The sequence below is a fragment of the Pinus tabuliformis genome, chromosome 2_2 (genome assembly GCF_031772625.1).
Source record: "Pinus tabuliformis cultivar Carrire ecotype Pingquan chromosome 2_2, CPIR1, whole genome shotgun sequence".
In the NCBI taxonomy this organism is placed as follows: domain Eukaryota; kingdom Viridiplantae; phylum Streptophyta; class Pinopsida; order Pinales; family Pinaceae; genus Pinus; species Pinus tabuliformis.
Window position 1 is genome coordinate 800940025 of NC_142300.1, and position 13367 is coordinate 800953391.

The 13367-nt window shown below is 46.5% G+C and overlaps 1 pseudogene; it reads right to left on the reverse strand.

Moving 5' to 3' along the window:
• Positions 1–11064: 11064 nt before the first annotated feature.
• On the reverse strand, positions 11065–12584 carry LOC149195191 (25S ribosomal RNA; annotated as a pseudogene).
• Between the last annotated feature and the right edge of the window lie 783 nt (positions 12585–13367).

Sequence of the window (13367 nt, forward strand, 5' to 3'; positions counted from 1 at the left end):
TGTCTGAGGAGTGGTTATAGAGACAGTAGAAACCGAAGCTGTCGATACTCCAGAAGTAAGTATAGCAGATGTGGCGGTAGTTGCAGCAGCCGTTTGAGATGGAGTACTAGGTGCAATTGGCGGCTGAGTAACTACCAAAGTTACAGAAGTTTGAACACTTGACTGGACAGGTTGCGGTTGCTGGGGTGGACCAGAAACTACGGGTTGTCCAGCTTGAGGTACCAACTGTATACTTGGCTGCAACACCTGTTGACCCTGTGACAGATCCCACACTAACATTCCAGGGTATTGACCCGTAACAGGTTGAGGATACTGAGATCCATAGCCGGATTGAGGATAGGATTGATAATTGTAAGGTGCAGTTCCCATACCTTGACCATATGATTGACCTTGAGGTGGTTGATAACCTTGACCTGAGTATTGACCTTGAGGTTGATAACCTTGAGGTAAATACGGGTACTGGGGTTGACCTTGACCTTGAGGTTGGTACCCTTGAGGTTGATACCCTTGGGGTTGCCATCCTTGAGGTTGCCATCCTTGAGGTTGATATTGATACTGAGGTTGACCCTGGGGTACATATTGAGGCTGGGGTGGACCTTGAGGTATGTATTGCCCCATAGGCGCATACTGACCTTGAGGTTGCCCCCCAGACACAAATGATGTACCTTGAGGTTGCCCCCCAGGCATTAACTGAGGCTGCCCCCTAGGCGGTAATTGGCCACCTTGAGGTTGGGAAACGGGAACTGAACATGACATCATGTAAATGTCTCCTACACCCAATGGTACATTACCACTATTTCCAACTAATAACCCATGATCAACGGGTTGAGGAGATTCCCCCGCAAAGGTACCAGAAAGAGATTGATACCCAGTGGGAACAGAAGGACCGCCATGTAAAAAAGATTCAGGACTTTGAGAAAACACGGACGACGGACCAACCATATTTACAGGAGTGTGAATACCTCCAGGTGGAAAAGGAGTACGAGGTGTAGAAAAACCTAGCCCAAAGCTGTCTAAATAATTGGTTAACGAAAGGTACCAAGTAGTACTTCTAGGAGGACTGTAAAAGATAGATTCACGCTCCCTTAGATCAATAGTAAGTTGATCTTCAAGGTTAGAGACGCCTATTTCTTCCTCTGGAGCAAGTTCTTCGATAGCAATCAAACCAGTAGGAATATTTTCGGTGATAATTCTTTCTATTCTCGGTGAATCAGGAACACTAGAAGTCGGAGTAACAGGTTCAGATATTTCTGGTTCTTCGCCTGTATCACTAGCAGACAAAAAACTACCAACAAGCTCAGAAACTGTAACAGCTTCGGGATTATAACCTGTCTCTAAGCCTTGGTAATCTGAATGGACTACCAAGGAAGATTCTCCTTCTTCAGGTGAACCTACTCTACTGCCACTAGGAGGAGTTACAAGGACCTTTAAACCTTCTAGATTACCTGGGTCGTCTCGAGGAGGTGATCCCCTAAGCCTACGGGATATTCTCAACAATTCGGCCACAGAAACAACTTCAGGAGACTGGCCCTGAAGTCTACGGGACTGTCTCGGTAATTCTGCCACAACTAAAAACTTTTAACTACTACACACGAAAACAAAATAAAATTTCAAATCAAACCACCTAAAGTCTCTAAAGAACCAAACAAATTTGAATCACACGCCTAAAGAATCTAGGGCGTCAAACCAAGCACAAACAGTAGCCTTCCAAACCGAAAGCGCTAGTTGGTGATGAAGCCCAACATCGCTGGATTCATTACAGAAGTGGCGGGTGGAACAGTTACCCCGGCAACCTGCTTAATGAATAGACTGGACCAAGTTCCTCCACTTTAACCGTCTCGAGTGAAGTGAACCCCCCAGAAAATCCAAGTGAGTCTAGCCGACGTCTGCTCCAGGTACAGTGAGACCTTCCCTCCACCGTCACCTCGGTAGAATCCTAAAGATAATGGTCATTAAGGTTACCAACCGCAACAAATGCACCTGGGGGAACAGTCTAAACTCCGACAGCACGCAAGGGCAGAGTAGCAAGCTCAATCCCCTTGCCGGCTCCTTGACAATAATCCAAGGTTTACTGACAAGTGACCCCTGGCTCCTCGACAATGGTTAATCCGAGGTTTACCGTTTGTAATACGTGCGTGTCTGGCGTCGTTCCCAACGAGGGGGGATTGATCCCCTCACTGGTTTGGACACGAGCTCGTGCTTCTCCTTTAAGAGGAGCTTTCCCAGAGTACAAGTGAGACAATTGGATTTATTCTATCACAAGATAAGCTACTTGTTTGGTTTTGTTGTCTTGGAGAGTTAATTACTCACCTACTCCAAGACACTAGCCTGATCTAAATTGGTGTTTCAGAGCCCTAGTAAATAAAAGTTACTACGTCGATTTTACTTTAAGCGTTAATTTTATGGTTTTTCTTAAAGACAAAGGGTAGCGGAAGTGAAACCAATGGTGCGTCCTACTGAAAAACTCAAGAAAAACCAAAATGAATCTAATCCTAAGCTAACCCACCCAAAGACAAAGTCACAGAGCCAAAACCATAAAAATAAACCAATTTTCTCAGAGCAAAGTTCACACAAAGGAAAAGACTTTTCACATCAATGGAGTCCCCAGTGGAGTCGCCAATTTGTCAGGTGGAAAGAGTCGATTGTGCGGACACAACCAACCTCCCTAGGAGCCTAAGACTCTCTAGTGACAAACAAGACAAACAAGAGCAATCCTTCTCTAAACATGCATTTACTATACGGGAAATCAAGTGTTTAGATCCTACCTGTAATCCAACGCTGTTGTAGCAGTCCAGCTCCGCTGATCCAGATGAGCTCCTCCTTCACTTTGAAACCTGCATACACTAACAGTCAAACGATTAAATAGCACTTGATAATCTCATAGAATAAAACATATTTAACACATAGACCAAGGAGTACATGAAACAACTCATAAATAACAAGTTATTGAGAAGAATGGACTCATTTGCATTAATAGGTAACAAAAGGAACAAATACAACCTGAGACTTGGTGTTGTGCAAGTCCCTTCCAGGGTCCATCAAGAGTTCTCCTTTACTTTGACAAAGCTCACCCACTTCCAAATAGAACAAGCAAAGATGGCAATCTCTCCTCACAAGCTTCTAAATGGGAGTCCTAATTCCTGCAGCATTAACCCTTAGAAATGTATAGCTTTCAACCTCCTCTCCTTCTGGCCCAATGCCTGTATTTATAGTGCTCAAGAGGAAGTTAATCAGGTCCACCATCATGGGATAATCCCCTCTTTGGATGGGATAGCTCCCTTATTGATGGGATAAATTCCTCTTTGGTAGGAGTGCATGAACCATCTGGAGGCACTCAATACACGTCGAACAACCTTCTAGAATGCTCTAGAAATGACCACAAGTGACTTTTTAAAGATGAAACTCGCGCATTTTAACCTTTTCAGGGGGACGCACCTGCACCTTTACATACAGAGCGTCTAAAGACGCATCTTTTGTGAACATTGGGTGCGTCCCCGCAGGTAATTTTGAGAGAACCTGCGTCCCCAGAGATAAATACATTTAGAAAGACTTTCTCTCTTTTTTGGAGTTTGACATGGAGAGAAGAGGCATAAGACTTGCCTAAGAGGGTAGCATGACTGTTGATAGAGTCATCCTAACTGTAAATAGTCATGGTGACATTTTTTAGTGTAACATTGGGTGATCTAAGCTTTGTATGAGGTGAAGAGGGGCTTCCTTGTTGAGAGGTTGATGCTGGGTCAGAACAACTGGTTGTAACTCCTCTTGGCTCTTTCTTGTTTATGAATAAAAGCTATTCAAGATTTCCTCCATGCTCTTGTGTCATTGATATTTGTTGCATTTGTATGGTCAATTTACATCTGATCCTAGATTGTTTATGATTATAGATCCATGTCTTTGTATAGTGCTATGCTACTATGATCTTACATGTACTTTGTGAATCTGGGTGTGCAAGGGAACAAGTAGCAAAAGACTATCAAGGAAGAGAGGAATCAAACCAGGAGATTAGCGCAAGACAGAGGTTGGTATTTTTGTTCCTCTCTATCTATAATTCATAAAGGAAAAACGAAAGTAGCTTTACTATGTTTGTTTCTAAGGTAGCTGTCACACCTTAGTGGGATAGAGTAGTTCTATATAGACACTTTTCCTTGTAACACCGACCCCACTCAACTCGCCCGAACGCGTTTGCATGGGCACCCACACACGACACGACCCGACCCACCCGAACAGAGTTTGGGGTTTCCATGTGTGCACGGCCCAAACGAAATTGGGGTTTCCATGGGTGCACGACCTGAATGAAGGCCCGAGGGAGCATCGGGCAAACGGGTCGAACGAATGTGCAGAAGACAAATGGGCGGTGATGAATTAGAATTTTTTGCACGACCACATGTGTCAGGGCACCCACACACGGCACGACATGACCCGACCCGCCCTGGGCGAGCCGACATGAATCGCCCGAACAAAATTTGGGGTTTCCATGGGTGAATGAGCCGAACAAAGAAGGCACACGGGTGGTCATGACTTGGCATTTTCGGCACGCCCACGTGTGCCCACGCACCCCCACACACGGCACGGCATGGGATGACCTAGCCCGCCCGAAGGAAATTTGGGGTTTGAAAGGGTGCACGACCCGAATGAAGGCACGAGGGTAGGAATATCTTTGACTCTAATACATAAATATACCTGGGGTAACATGCCCTTAATATCTTCAACATTTTCTTTTGACTCTTTATAACACTTTAACATGTGCTAGGCCTATTTCAATGAGCAAGAAACTCAATGACAAATATATATATATATATATATATATATATATATATATATATTTATTTATTTATGTATTTATTTTCTTGAATAAATACAAATATCAAAAGTACATTTATGAAGACCGAACCCAATTAAACTTTCTTCAACACCCCCTCTCAACTAGGGAGGTATTCATAAATCATTACAAGGTCTTTGGCTATTTTTCAATCTTGAATAATTCACATAAGAGAAACCAGATTGGAAACTGATCTGTTATAGCATTATATTAGCCAACATTGTTCATAGCAAGGCCTTGACTAACAACTTTATCTCCCATAATACCAGAACACAATGTTGGCGAGGCCAATGACTTATAAACACCTTGGTCATTGTCTCTAAAGGTACATACCCACCCAGGTGTTCCCTGAGTATGACCTTCCCAGACAATTCTTGTCTTGGGTTCCAATCTCTCAAACAATATCGCTCCTCTTGCCTAATCTTGTCTTGGGTTCCCTACACATCCTCAAAGAGCATCAGATGCCATATGATTGCCCAATCCTCCCGTTATTTCTTGCCAAGTGAAGACAAGAATGTTGTGTCTATCTCTTCCCCTTGATTGGGGAAGACATGCCCAAGTTTCCTCTGACAAGGAACTTGTCCAAGCTCCTTTGTAGTTGGGAACTTGTTAGAACTCCCTCTTAGCTAGGGACTTGTCCATTCATCAACAACTTCTTCTTCGTGGTTCCTTCAGCTGCTTGATCTCCTTCTTTCCTTCGATGTCATGAAGTCTTTGTTTGAACTTCTTCTTGGCAGGGTACCGGCCATCGATCACTTTCCCCCATGGTTTGTCATGTAATTGCTCCCTGTGTGGAAAGTCGCCTTCTTGATATATATCAGGTCCTTTTTGTCATCTAGCTACTCCTTTGTCACCTTGTCTATGCTTCATAACACTTATCACATGGATGCTTAGTTGTAGTTGCTTGTTCCCGTACTTTGGTTTAGTGGCCCTTCATGACTTCATCGTGATATTGCTCTTCATCATGACATATTTGTAGAGTGGAAACGGTTATCTGCACCTTACTATCTCCAAGGCCTTCGTAGGTGTCAAGGGTCCTTTATCTTTTTCTTCCTTTGTCAGAGTTTCCATGCCTTCTTTCTAGAGATGTTGAGGAATCTTGTCAAATAGTTATTCTTTGTGACCGCGATGTTCTTCATTTGCTTCGTATTGGATTGATTGGTCAACCACCTTATACTCCTTATGAGAGCACTTCTTCATGTTGACCTTTACTCCACTGTAGCACATGCCTCCGAGCATGTCGTTGGCGAAAGAGATCCTTTTATTCTTGATCGTAATTCTAGAACTTTTCCCATGACCCAATCAATATATATGATTACATGACTTAAACTTTGATGCATACATACCTCACCTTGATTATGCTTTTATCGTCGCGGCTTTATTTGATAGTTCTCCTCGATTGGTGTAGCCTTTCTTACTTCATCTGCTCTCACCTGTATATCATCCTCTCTTGAATCCCATAAATGGGACCCCCAATGAGACCTCTACCCCCTTTGAAATAAGACTTTAAGCAAAGAGGTTGACTTAGTCATAGGAGGATCTTCCTTCTTTTGCTTCTTGTCGTTTTCTTTCACTTCTTGAGTTACATGAGCTTCTTCCCTTTTTCTCTTGTTGTTGTTGTCCTTCTTAAGTTTAGGACAATCCCTTTTGTAGCGTCCATACTCTTGGCATCCTAACCATTGGACTTTGGACATGTAGTGGTCCCAACCAATTTGTTATTTTCCTTGCAAAAAGACACTGAGCTATACTCAGAAGGGGACATATACTTACTTGCTAGAGTTTGAGATGTAGTGAACTTGCTTTCTTCTTGAAGACTTGATGGCTTGCCTTCCTTAGATCTTGATGTTGTTCAAGTTTCTTTCTTCAAATGGACTTGTTTGATGACTTGACTCATAGTGCCTTTCATTCTTCAAGATGGTGTAGCTTGATGTAGGTCCCTCTTTGATTTGTTCTTCTTGTAGGTGCCTTTATACAAGGCGTTTCTTCTTGCTTTGTAGTCTTCCATGATGAATGACAGATGGTAGACATTCTTTTCCTTGATGTAATTGAGACTTCTTGGCTTGACGCTTCAACCTTGCGGATGTTCTTGAGATTCCCTTTCCTTGATGTGTCACCTTAGCTCCGATACCGCGTTGAAGAATCTGGGGCAATGGGGTATAGCGGGATTCTTCTAGACTTGATAACAATTTGTGAATATCTTTTGCAATTTATCGTGTTATCTTAATCTTATTCTCTTCTTATTAATGCATGTGTGTTTACTTTCATCAAACTGGTGCCAAAAACATAAGAACAAGAACACAAGATGTTGGCTCTCTACCAGGGAAAAACCTCTCTCTCTCTCTCTCTCTCAGAGAGGAAAACCCTTTCGTAAATTTCTCTCATTGAAGCTTCTTATTGGTCATTGCGAAGCCCTAGACCCTTGACAATAATATGCCCCAAGCACAAATCACGTCCTTCCTCCTCTCTGCACTTTGTTTCTTCTGTGCTTCGTTCCCCGGCACTCTGTCCTTCTTTCAACTTTTGATAGTCTATGGTGGACTAGCTCTAGAAGAGACTCCAACCTTTGATCCTTAGTGAGATCCTTTACCAATGAAGAAACCTTCATTCTCTTGACCAACTGAGCCTTTTTCTTGATGTGAGGTTGTAGGCTCGATGTACACCAAGTTTACTGCACCTAGGGCGATATCCATCGTGACGAGACATGGGAACCACAAATTTCCCACGCTTGGGATGCTTTCGACAAGGCGGGACATGGAATCCCCGGGTTCCCTGCAATTTGGCGACCTTTTTCAAGGAGGAACTGGGAGACCCCATGTCACACTCCTATCCTAATGGTAGTATTTCAACCACGCATAAGCAGGTGCAACACTGCCATACTTTTTCTTTTTACCAATACTTGAGTACACGATTTGCGCCTACTTCAACACTTGGTCAATTTTCCAATAAGTGTTCTTAACAATGAAGCGAAAATAACTTACCATAATTTTATCTTCTTCAATTATTCTTTCAACCTGTCATGTCATGTGGTCATGCTGCACTGACCCGCGACCTGCACGACACAACTCCACACCTGAACTACGAACCTGTCCGCCCGACTTTCCCTTTCGCGGCGCCAAAACTCTGCCCGTCGGTGCAGTCCATAGTGAGGGCGCATGGCCCGCATGCAGTGTGGATTGCCTGCCTAGACAGTAATCCACCCCGCTCTGCCTGTCCGTGCTACCAAGCCCGACATGCCCTCTGTAATCCGCCCGCCGGTGTGGCCCTCTTACCCGTGTCCTTCTCTTCCTTCTGTTTTCGCCCAACTCCTTCCTTCGCACTTGTTCTGCAATGTGGAAGTCTGAGTTCGATGTCCCTTCGTCGAACGCCATCCTCCTTACTTATATGCATCCTTTTGCCTAAGGACCATGTCTCTCGAGGATAACAAGGGTCGGCTCCATCAACATGCATTCCTAGTTGACCTGCCACATAACCTCGACACGCCCCATTCCAATGAACCGCCGCGTCCCTTCGTGTGCACCGTCACACCCATGGGTCGACTCCAACACCTCACCGATTACACCCTTCGCCGCACGTCGCACACCTTCCCACATCCTAACTCGTCCGCACATGGTCACCTCTTTTATCCAGGCACGCAACAAGGGTCGCCCGCACGCCTTCCGTCGGTGGCTTGCCCATCGTGCAGGTATCAAGGGGCGTGCGCCATGCCCAACACGGCGTGAGTGACATGGGAACCCTGCGTGTCACGCCCCTAGGCCTACAGTAGTCTTTCAGCCGTACTTGGCGAGGTGCAGCGCCACCGAACACTTTCTTTTCACCAATACTTATGTTCATGGACTACGCCCAACCATTAGTCTACTTAGTTTGTTTTTCGTAACCAAGTATTATTATGTTTCCTTTATACCAATGAACAACCATACACATTCATTATCATCAGTAATTATACATGAAGAACACAATTGTGCAGTATAAAGGGAGGGGCAACTTCCTGAACAATGAGTCTACCCGAATACAATATATTATTCAACTCTACAATGTTTACAAGGCTTTACAAGTATACATGGGAAACACCAAGTTTCATAACTAGCCAATTTTACAAATAGGCAACACCTCCATGTGCCAACCGAGTTCCTTGCCCGAGTTGGGTGGGCACGCCCTCACACGAGCTGCCAACCGTACTCCTCGACCGAACCTCGTTTACCGCTGCACGACGGGCGGGCAACCTCACACGAGTCACCCGGTGTTTCCTTTTGCACGATGGGCGGGCGACTTACCCGAGTCACCCGAGACACCTCCGCATTTCTTCTTCGACGACGGGCGGGCAACCTACCTGAGACACCCCATGTCACACCGAACGACGGGTGCCTTCCTTACCCGCACCCTCACCCGATAACTGAAACTTGTACATATCGTGTGTGCTTTCCCAAGAGCAGTAGCATATATGCCCACACCTCTTTTGCGACCTGCTCCACTACTTTGGACTTTTTTCTTGATCAGCGAATGCTCATGTTCGAATTTCCATCTTCGAATGAATGCCAAATGCTCCAACGCCTTGCCATATTTATATGAGTGGTTGGGTGAGTCACTGCCCAGGCCAAATCGGCCACCGTGTGCCAAAACTCCCTTACACGTCGCAAAATTTCCATCTGATTGTTGGTCGGCAAACAATCCTTCGTTCAAGTTGCCCCAACATGTATGTCGGCCCGTGGGTTATGCCAAACGCTCCCATCCTATAAACCAACCATCGCTCCACCTCTAATGCACATTATACACTTATGTCCCTTTGCACATTTCGGTCGTAGAGTTCGCTCTTCGCACCGACGGGGAGAAACCGAACCGCAACTCCTTACACCGCGTTTCCCAGACATGGGTAGCAATTTTTGTTGTGACGTGAAATGGAAACCCCGTGTGTGTCCGCTGACTTGGGTAGCAGTTTTCATCGTGCCACAAAATGGACACCCCGAGTTCCCCAGACTTTGGTGGCTCTTCATGGCCCCACGACATGGAAATTCGAAGTTCCACAAACTCTCGGGCGATTCAGGGTGTGCCGTGACATGGAAATAACAAGTTCCCCAGACTTGGGCAATGGTTTTGAAACACGCCAAGTTCCCGAGACTTGCGAGCTGTTTTTCATCGTCATGGAAACCCCAAGTTCGCCGCATTTCCCTCATGCCGTAAAATGCGGAAACCCGTGGTTCCATCAAAGGGTGGGACATGGAAACCCCAAGCTTCCCAGGCTTGGGCGCCAGGGCGCGACATGGAAAGCCCCGAGTCTCCGCAGGCTTGGGCATCGCCGGCTTCGGTCGTGGTGCAACATGGAAACCCCAAGTTTCCCCAGGCCTGGGCACTGGGGCGTGACTTGGAAACCCCCAGTTTTCGCAGGCTTGGGCGTTGGGGCGTGACTTGGAAAACCCCAGTTTCCGCAGGCTTGGGCGCTGCCAGTTTCGATCGTGGCGGGACTCGGAAACCCCAAGTTTCCCCAGGCTTGGGCGTCGGGGCGTGACTCGAAAACCCCAAGTTTCCCCAGGCTTGGGCACCCCTGGTTTCGGTCGGGGCGCGACATTGAAACCCCAAGTTTCCCCCGGCTTGGGCGTCAGGGCGTGACATGGAAACCCCAAGTTTCCCCAGGCTTGGGTGCGAATTGTAAACCCCAAAATTTTTTGCGTTGGACGGAAACCCCAATTTTTTTTCTACGCCGGGTGGAACCCCCAAATTTTAGGTGTCGGGTTTGGTGGAAACCCCAAATTTTTGGTGCGACATGGAAGCCCCGAATTTTAGGAGCCCGATGGAAACCCAAAATTTTATGCGCCGGGTGGAAACCCCAAATTTTTGGTGCGACATGGAAGCCCCGAATTTTAGGAGCTCGGTGGAAACCCCAAGTTTTAGGCATCGGGTGGAAACCCCAAATTTTTGGCGCGACATGGAAGCCCCGAATTTTAGGAGCCCAGTGGAAACCCCAAATTTTAGGTGCTAGGTGGAAACCCCAAATTTTCGACGCGACATGGAAGCCCCGAATTTTAGGAGCCCTGTGGAAACCCCAAATTTTCGGCGCCAGGTGGAAACCCCAAATTTTCGGTGCCAGGGTGCAGGATGGAAACCCTAGTTTACCTGGGATTCAGTGCCCTTTCCATCGCGGTGTGGAAACCCCAAATTTCCCGCCCCCAAGCAATGAAAAATTGTCATATGGAGGAAGAGGCAGAGGCGCGAGAGGGTTTCTCGGATTTTGTTTGTGACAAGAGCGAAGCTTTGAATCGAGGCGAATAAGGGTTGAATCTCAATGGATCGTGGCAGCAAGGCCACTCTGCCACTTACAATGCCCCGTCGTTTATTTAAGTCGTCTGCAAAGGATTCTTCTCAACGACCGTTTGGAATTGAACTTTAAAGTTGCCCCGACCGAGATGCTTCATGGTCACAGTTTGCAAATGAAACAAGCCCCTGTGGGCGACAAAGCGACGCCCCTACTGCGGGTCGAGATACAATCAAAGAGTGACATGCACCACTTCTAGCGTGGATTCTGACTTAGAGGCGTTCAGTCATAATCCGACACACGGTAGCTTCGCGCCACTGGCTTTTCAACCAAGCGCGATGACCAATTGTGTGAATCAACGGTTCCTCTCGTACTAAGTTGAATTACTATTGCGATGCAGTTCATCAGTAGGGTAAAACTAACCTGTCGCATGATGGTCTAAACCCACCTCACGTTCCCTATTGGTGGGTGAACAATCCAACACTTGGTGAATTCTTCTTCACAATGATAGGAAGAGCCGACATCGAAGGATCAAAAAGCAACATCGCTATGAATGCTTTGCTGCCACAAGCTAGTTATCCCTGTGGTAACTTTTTTGACACCTCTAGCTTCAAATTCCAAAAATCTAAAGGATCGATAGGCCACGCTTTCACGGTTTGTATTCGTACTAAAAATCAAAATCAAATTAGCTTTTACCCTTTTGTTCCACATGAGATTTCTGTTCTCGTTGAGCTCATCTTAAGACACCTGCGTTATCTTTTAACAGATGTGCCACCCCAGCCAAACTCCCCACCTGACAATGTCTTCCGCCCAGATCGACCCGCCGAAACGTGCCTTAAGGCCAAAAATAGGGGCAGTGCCCCGTCTTCGCCCCACGAAATAAGTAAAATAACTTTAAAAGTAGTGGTATTTCACTTGCGCCGAAAATGGCTCCCACTTATTCTACACCTCTCAAGTCATTTCACAAAGTCGGACTAGATTTAAGCTCAACAGCGTCTTCTTTCCCCGCTGATTCTGCCAAGCCCATTCCCTTGGTTGTGGTTTCGCTAGATAGTAGATAGGGACAGTGGGAATCTCGTTAATCCATTCATGTGCGTCACTAATTAGATGACGAGGCATTTGGCTACCTTAAGAGAGTCATAGTTACTCCCGTCGTTTACCCGCACTTGGTTGAATTTCTTCACTTTGACATTCAGAGCACTTGGTAGAAATCACATTGTGTCAGCATCCACAGGGACCATTGCAATGCTTTGTTTTAATTAAACAGTCGGATTCCCCTTGTCCGTACCAGTTCTGAGTCGACTATTCGACGCCTAGGGAAAAGCCCCTGGTAGGGGGCATTCTACGCCCGTAGCCCAATTGGCACGCAACTGCCCGCCCTCGCCACGAGAGCAGCTCAGGCAGACTGCCGACAGCCCACGAGTTGAGGGCGCAGACCCCTAGGCCTAGCCCTCAGAGCCAATCCTTTTCCCGAAGTTACGGATCTGTTTTGCCGACTTCCCTTACCTACATTGTTCTATTGACCAGAGGTTGTTCACCTTAGAGACTTGATGCGGTTATGCATGAACAGTACTCGGTCATCCAGATTTTCAAGGGCCGCCGAGGGTGTACTGGACACCGCAAGATGTGCGGTGCTCTTCCAGCTGCTGGACCCTATCTCCGGGTGAACCGATTCCAGGGTGGGCAAGCTGTTAAAAAGAAAAGATAACTCTTCCCAGGGCCCCCGACGACGTGTCCGGATTTCCTAACAATGCCGCCTGCCGCCATGTCCCGGTTCGGGAATATTAACCCGATTCCCTTTCGATGCTGGTGCAGAGTGCATCCTTGATACAATGCTTCCCCATCTCTTAGGATCGACTAACCCATGTCCAAGTGCTGTTCACATGGAACCTTTCCCCACTTGAGTCTTCAAAGTTCTCATTTGAATATTTGTTACTACCACCAAGATCTGCACCGAAGGCCGATCCACCCAAGCTCACGCTCAACGTTTCTCAACGACCCTCGCGTCCTCCTACTCATCCGAGCCAGGCAATTGCTCCGACGGTCGAGTATAGGTTGTGCGCTTCAACGCCATCCATTTTCGGAGCTAGTTGATTCGGCAGGTGAGTTGTTACAAACTGCTTAGCGGATTTCGACTTCCATGACCACCGTCCTACTGTCTTAATCAACAAACACCCTTTGTGGGATCTAGGTTAGCGTGAAATTCCGCACCGTAACTCAACTTTCGGTTCATCCCGCATCTCCAGTTCTGCTTACCAAAAATGGTCCACTTGGAGCTCTCGATTCCACGGCGCGGCTCAATGG